This window comes from Physeter macrocephalus, chromosome 8 (assembly GCF_002837175.3).
Source record: "Physeter macrocephalus isolate SW-GA chromosome 8, ASM283717v5, whole genome shotgun sequence".
NCBI classification, from domain to species: Eukaryota; Metazoa; Chordata; class Mammalia; order Artiodactyla; family Physeteridae; genus Physeter; species Physeter macrocephalus.
In genome coordinates, this window is record NC_041221.1 from 21284114 (window position 1) to 21291948 (window position 7835).

Below are 7835 nucleotides of genomic sequence, written 5' to 3' on the forward strand. Positions count from 1 at the left end.
ACATCTTCTTTATCCATTCATCTGTTGATGGACACTTAGGTTGCTTCCATCTCCTGGCTATCGTAAATAGAGTTGCAATGAACATTTTGGTACATGACTCTTTTTGAATTATGGTTTTCTCAGGGTATATGCCCAGTAGTGGGATTGCAGGGTCATATGGTAGTTCTATTTGTAGTTTTTTAAGGAACCTCCATACTGTTCTCCATAGTGGCTATATCAATTTTCATGTCCAGATTTCTATGATTTTAAAAATGCAACAAAGCAAAACACAACAGTGCTAGCTTTTACATCCATGTATCCTTAAAGTTTTGGGAATAAGTTGAGTTTTGTGTGACTGTGTTTTCTGTTTAAAAGTTACACGTTATTAGAATAACACCAATTGTCATCCTCTTTATAATGAATGCAATCACCCTCTGTGTAGCCCGTCTGCTTTCTTGATGCTGGATGCATCTCTGGGCTCAAGTACTCAGGTAGGTCACTTTTCTTTCCAGATGGCAGCTTCATGGTTATCTTCCAGTTGAACATATTTTGTTTTTAAATCATCTCCTCTTCTGAAATTGTAAAGGATATAATACCCAGGAGAGTTCAGACGTTTTAAAGGAGTTCAGTTTTAACATGACAGGAGAAATGGGCTCCTCGGAGATAAAGGGCTTCTGGAAGGAAGTGGAAATCCATTCAGCGCTGGCATCTATGAAGGCTAGGTTATGCAGGATTTTAAAACACTTTTGGGAAATGTCTCTGCTTCCAATTCTAACTTAGGCAAAGAAGGCAATCAGACATCTGATCTGAAATCATATTTTTGGAACAAGGTGCAGTGACCTATTGGGTCAACTTTCACAGAAGCAGCTATAGAAACTCAAGTAGAAAAAATTCTGCTGCAACGTTTCTTTCTGTTTCTGACATAGAGTCATTATTTCCAGATCTGAGAAGTGGTTACCAGATCATTTGCCTCTATTAATTTGTCAAAAATTATAAATGGGTAATGACTAATTCTGATGAAATGCTGGTGAACCTATTCCCTGTACATTGCCACTGGCAGTAAACTGGTAAAGTTTTTGTGGAAGGAAACTGGGTGGTTTAACCAAAACCAGCCTGTATATCCTCTGGGATTAACCCAAGAAAGAGAGAAAACTAATAGTAAAAAGTGATCTTAGAAGTACTATAAAATCGTACAAACAAAATGTAAACATAAGTGAGGAAATGGAAAATGAAATATATGATATTAATCTGATAGAATATTAGACAAGTGTGAAAAAGATAATTGCTAAGTCTAAGTAGCACTATATGGGAAAATATTTTATGATATAATAGTAAGTAAGCAAAAATACAGAATTTTACCTTTGCTCTACACATAGCTATAGAGAATTGCAAGACAGTTACTTCATTTATGTCACTACTATAATATTTATGCCACAAATAATTATAACAATGGAGTAAGAAGTGATTAATACTTGCCCAAGATTAAGGGAAGTCCCAAAGCCCACTCAGGAATCAGACACAATTCCAAGAGAGTATGCAGGGCAGAAAAACTGTAGGCATGCCATGCCCCTTGGCAAGGTTTTGATGTATCAGCACTTTGACCCCTTATATTCTTTTTTTAAAATAAATTTATTTATTTATTTATTTTGGCTGCTTTGCATCTTTGTTGCTGTGCTTGGGCTTTCTCTAGTTGCGGTGAGCAGGGGCTACTCTCCCTTGCGGTGCACAGTCTTCTCATTGGGGTGGTCTCTCTTGTGGCAGATCACAGGCTCTAGGCATGTGGGCTTCAGTAGTTGTGACACACAGGCTCAGTAGTTGTGGTTTGTGGGCTTAGTTGCTCTGAGGCATGTGGGAACTTCCCAGACCAGGGATTGAACCCATGTCCCCTGCATTGGCAGGTGGATTCTTAACCACTGTGCCTCCAGGGAAGTCCCTGATCCCTTATATTCTTTCCTGTGATATTAAAAAAACATTTGAAGAGAGAAATAAAACTGTTGTTAGTAGAAACACGGCAGTTATATATTTAGAAACTTGATAGGATGAAGCACATTTTCTCAAACCTAACAGATTGTAATGTTTTTGTGCTCATTCTGAGTGACAAAACCCCACCTGTACAGACACCACAGGAGGAAACACAGAGGCAGTCATCCACAGAGACACCATTATGTGGTGCCCACTGCACTTTGTCCTCAAACAGGTCTTATTGGCAGTTTAATAGGTGGGTGTGTATATGCTTAAACAAATAAACCTGGTAATTCTACAGCTTAAATTTATGGTTATTCAGTCACCAGGACTGTTTTTTTGGTTATGAAAATCATTATTTGCATAATTTTCCTGGAGATTCTTAATTTATATTAATTGTGGAAAAAGACAGCTAGCTAAACGTGGATCGTGGACTTCTTCTCAGACATTCATCTTAGGAGCCACAAGAAGAGAAAGAGGTTGAAAGAACAGAAATCTCAGTTGAGATAATGAAACAGTCTCTTGAACAAGTGGTGTTGGGAAAACTGGATATCCAATTGTAAAAGAATAAAACTGGACATTTATCTTACACCACATACAAAAATTAACTCAAAACAGATTAAGGATTTAAATGTAAGACCTATAACTGAAAGTCCTAGAAGAAAACACAGAGGAAAATATTCATGACATTGTTCTTGGCAATGATTTCATGAATATGGCACCAAAAGCACAGGCAATGAAAGCAAAAATAACTGTGGGACTACATCAGACTAAAAAGCTTCTGCCCAGCAAAGGAAACCATTAACACAGTTAAAGACAACCTACTAAATAGGAGAAAATGTTTGCAAACCATATATCTGATAAGGAATTAATATCCAAAATGTAAAAGGAACTATTACAACTCAATAACAAAACAAAACCAAAAAACCCAATTAAAAAATGGGCAAAGGATTTGAATAGATATTTCTCCAAAGAATACATATAAATGGCCAACACATATATGAAAATACACTCCACATCACTAATCATCAGGGAAATGCAAATCCACAAGGCGTCCTGAGAAATAACTAGGAAGAGTGGCTGTTCTTGAACCAAAAAAAAGTCGGAATCAAGGACAATGGGCCTGGGAGATGTCGTGGGTCCAGCGTGCCTTGATGAGGTCAGATGTATGGTTCTCTGCCCTGAGGAGTGTTCCTCCCACCCCTCAAGCTGGCCAAGAGGACCAAGGCACTTGGCCCTTCTCCCAAGTCAATGAAACCAGTCAAGGCAGTGGACCACCCCAAGGAATAAAGATGAGTTCACAGAAAAAAATTATGAGACAAATTTCAAACAAGCGAGCAACCAATGGAACAACTGCCAAGCAGTAAAATGAAACTATTTCAACACGAATAACGTAAATTTAAAGTAAGGAAAATAACTATCCTTAGAGAGACGAGAGAATATTTGTAGCCTTAATCATCTGCAGGTAAACTCTAGATAATACCAATGGATTAACCAGGAGTAGCTAAGTTAGGACATCTGGAGGGAGACGAGTGCATCTTAGGGCTCTTTTCTTGTATGGAAGGAGGAGGCATAGACTTTGCTCATCTTTAGACATTTGTATGGGGAGAAAACTAAAAGTAAGTTTTCAACTATTTAAGGGTAACCACCAGAATAATAAAAGTAGGACATGTAATTTTTAAACCAGTGGAAGATAACTTTATATATAAAAATAAAAGTATGAAAAGAGAAGATAAGAAACAAAATAAACGTGGTAAGTGGAGAACATAAATAAAGAGGGCTAAAATAGTCTTACTATAACCATAATTATAGTAAATGTAAGTGGGTTAAATATTCTACTCTGAAGCCATGTAGATTGAATTTTGAAAAAGATTTATATTTATAAGCAATCTCAGTTTTTTTTTACGTAGAGACATGACAGACTCAAAAACAAAAGAATATATAAAGGTTAAAAATAAAGGGATACAAAGAATATACATCTGAGTTAAAAGGAAGCCACCTAGAGGGGTGGGATAGGGAGGGTGGGAGGGAGGGAGACACAAGAGGGAAGAGATATGGGAACATGTGTATATGTATAACTGATTCACTTTGTTATTAAGCAGAAACTAACACACCATTGTAAAGCAATTATACTCCAATAAAGATGTTAAAAAAATGTACACGCACAAAAATACTTTTAAATGCCAAAACCAGAGTAACCAATGAAATGCGTGTAATAAGATGAATAACATTAAATGGGAAAGCAGGCTAAAAAAAAAAGGAAGCCAGGGTAGCAGTTACAATATCAGACAACAGTAAAATTTTTCAATGAAATAATACATCATGAAGGAAAGATAGGGATTTTGAATATAGAGTTGAGAAACTACTCTAAACTAATATTTGTTTCTACTTGATGTAAAGAATCAAGAAGATAAAAGTCATGAACCTATTGAAACCTAATAATATGGCCTCAAAATATATAAGAACTGGTGGAGTCACAGGGAGGAATAGATAACAATACAATTGGAGTCAGAGTTAACAACTCCTATTTTAACTTAATAGATTAATGTGATAAGGTAAGTCATATCAGAAATCCCTCGTTACTAAATAAATAAAAAATAAAACAAAACAAACAACAACAAACAAACAAAAACAGTTGAGCTAAACAACAAAATCAAAAGCTGGTTCTTTGAAAGGATTTAATGTAAGCAAAGTGCTGGCAAAACTGATAAAGGAATAAAAAAGGATGTACAAATAAAAAACATGCAGAATGAACTGGGGGAATAATTTCTAAAAATATGCTGGTGGGCAGTGGTAAAAATGTGAGGTCTCCTGCTCATCTGTGAGAAGTAAACACTGACAGCCATTACTCTGAAGAACAAGCTGGCAGTGCTTGGAGAAATTGAGTACATAGATATCACACACCTCAGCAATTCTACTCCCTTGTTTATATTCTGCCCAAACGTCCAAGGAGACATGGGCACTGTAGCAAAGAATTGGAGGCAGCCTAGGAGCTCAACAGTAGGGGAATGGATAAATAGGGTGTGGCGTGCATGTAGGATGGAATGCAATGCAGAGACAGGAGAAGGAAGTGTAATCTTGCATGACAGAAGGAACAAATATTGCTGTGAAAATAGCAATGCATAAAGTAGGTTATTTGTGTAAAAACCATGCAAATAAATCAAAACACACACAACCAACAACAATATTATACATAGAGGAGCACATGAAGATACATTTATGGGAAGTGGGTTAGCAAGGCAGGTGAACTGGAATTACTGTTATGCCCATTTGATAGAGGCCATTGATTCTCAGGGGATAAGGGATTTATCCAAACTCACACAGCTAACTTTAATCTGAAGCCCCCCTTTCTTCTTCCACATTGCCTCCTTATTATCCTAGCATGTTGTGGGTAACTAGCAGCCGTTTGATAAGCTTTTGAACTTATCCAAGATTCCAGACTTCAATTCTTTGCTGCAGTTGAAAAAACTCTTATTTAGGTATTATATTCTTCCCATACATCTTCAAATATTTATTTGCATACTTACCTCTAAAGAGTATTGTTTGGGTATGTGAGTTGTTTTCAAATGGGAATTGTCCAAGAAAAAACTTTGTGTGACTTTTTGCAAGTAAGTGGGCCTCCCCGAGTCTCACTGGTTTCATCTGCAAGATCAGGGGTTGAACTCTGTGAAAATGCCTCAGTCTATGCATCTAGAAATGTAATCTTAAATATGTACTAAAGTCAGCATCTTTCCTTATTCTGCAAAATTTTTCAGAATTCTCAAGTCACCCATTGCTTCTGTACTGGTATCACTTAAAGTAAAAACAGCATGCTTCAGTAAGAACTCAATACTTTGAAAAGAATCCTCAAATGGGATTGCAATTTTCTTACACAAACAAGTTGTCTTACGCCTACCTTCCCTCTGTTCCTGGGGACCAACACACACAGCTATATAAGTGGCACTGAGGCTCTTTGTAGGAGTTTTCCTGGAGGTGGCACTCCCGTCCCTGCTCTTGGCCTCACAGAGCTGGGACAAGGGCTCATGGCACACGACCCCCCCCTGAGCCCCACTGCTGACCCTGCGGGATGGTGCACACTTGCTGGTTTGGGACATGTGCCATTTCTTATTCTCAGTTTCATTGAAAATTCAGTTTGAAAATGAGAATGCAGCAAGTTTACAGGCCAATTCTCACCTCCATCCCAATCAACGTGCCTGTTTATTAGGTGATTTTTCAGCACAGTGGAATATTCATATGGAGATATGTAAGGTATGCTTTAAAAGGAAGCTAGCATTCCTGAAATAAACAACTTTAAAAAAACAATCTGTAATAAATAAACTTTAAATTTTTCAAACCCAGAAGCGACTCACATCAGATTAGCATACATTTTTCTGTTTGAGCTGGAGGATATCACATCTGTCTATTAAACATGATTTAGCATCTCAGCGCAGCGTTTCTCTAGAAGGAATTCTGGTGCAGCCAAGGACAACTTCTTGGTGAATTCAGGAAAAGCCAAGATCTTTTGAGAAGTAAGTAGTTTCAGACTGGAGAGTTAAGACGACGCTCACATAGACTAGGGCTTGAATCCTGGCTGTGCAACGTATTGGCTGTGTGACTCTGAGTAAGTTGATAACTTTTCTGTACTGGATTTTCTCATCTGAAAATGGGGCTAATCACAGGACCTACTTCATAGAGACATGAGGATTAAATGATTGGGTATATGTGAAGGAATTCTGGTGCAGCCAAGGACAACTTCTTGGTGAATTCAGGAAAAGCCAAGATCTTGTGAGAAGTAAGTAGTTTCAGACTCTGGAGAGTTAAGACGACGCTCACATAGACTAGGGCTTGAATCCTGGCTGTGCAACGTATTGGCTGTGTGACTCTGAGTAAGTTGATAACTTTTCTGTACTGGATTTTCTCATCTGAAAATGGGGCTAATCACAGGACCTACTTCATAGGGACATGATGATTAAATGATTGGGTGTATGTGAAGTGTTTAGAGCAAGGCTCAGCATACAGTAAGCACTTAATTAATATGAGCCATGATCCTTTTTCATTATTATTTTTATTATTATTCACCAGGACATATTATTCCATGTTTTGGCAGGGAAGGGAGAATGACGAAATAGGTTATATAAAAAGTGCTATATTCCCATTTAGAGGCATGTATCAGTTTGTTCATTTTTATTGCTGAGTAGTATTTCGTTGTATGAATGTACCACAATTTGTTTATCCATTTATCAGTTGTGAGATATTTGTTGTTTCCATTTTTGGCAATTATGAATCAAGCTACTTTAAAAATTTTTTTTGAATTTTTGAATTTTATTTTATTTTTTTGTACAGCAGGTTCTTATTAGTTATCCATTTTATATATATATTAGTGTATACATGTCAATCCAAATCTCCCAATTCATCACACCACCACCACCACCCCACTGCCGCTTTTCCCCTTTGGTGTCCATATGTTTGTTCTCTACATCTGTGTCTCAATTTCTGCTCTGCAAACTGGTTCATCTGTACCATTTTTCTAGTTCCACATGTATGCGTTAATATACAATATTTGTTTTTCTCTTTCTGACTTACTTCACTCTGTATGACAGTCTCTAGATCCATCCACGTCTCTACAAGTGGCCCAATTTCCTTCCTTTCCAACAGTGCAGCAGGGTTCCCTTTTCTCCACACCCTCTCCAGCATTTGTTGTTTGTAGATTTTCTGATGATGCCCCTTCTAACTGGTGTGAGGTGGTTCCTCACTGTAGTTCTGATTTGCATTTCTCTAATAATTAGTGATATAGAGCAGCTTTTCATGTGCTTCTTGGCCATCTGTATGTCTTCTCTGGAGAAATGTCTATTTAGGTCTTCTGCACATTTTTAGATTGGGTTGTTTGTTTTTTTTAATATTGAGCTGCATGAGCT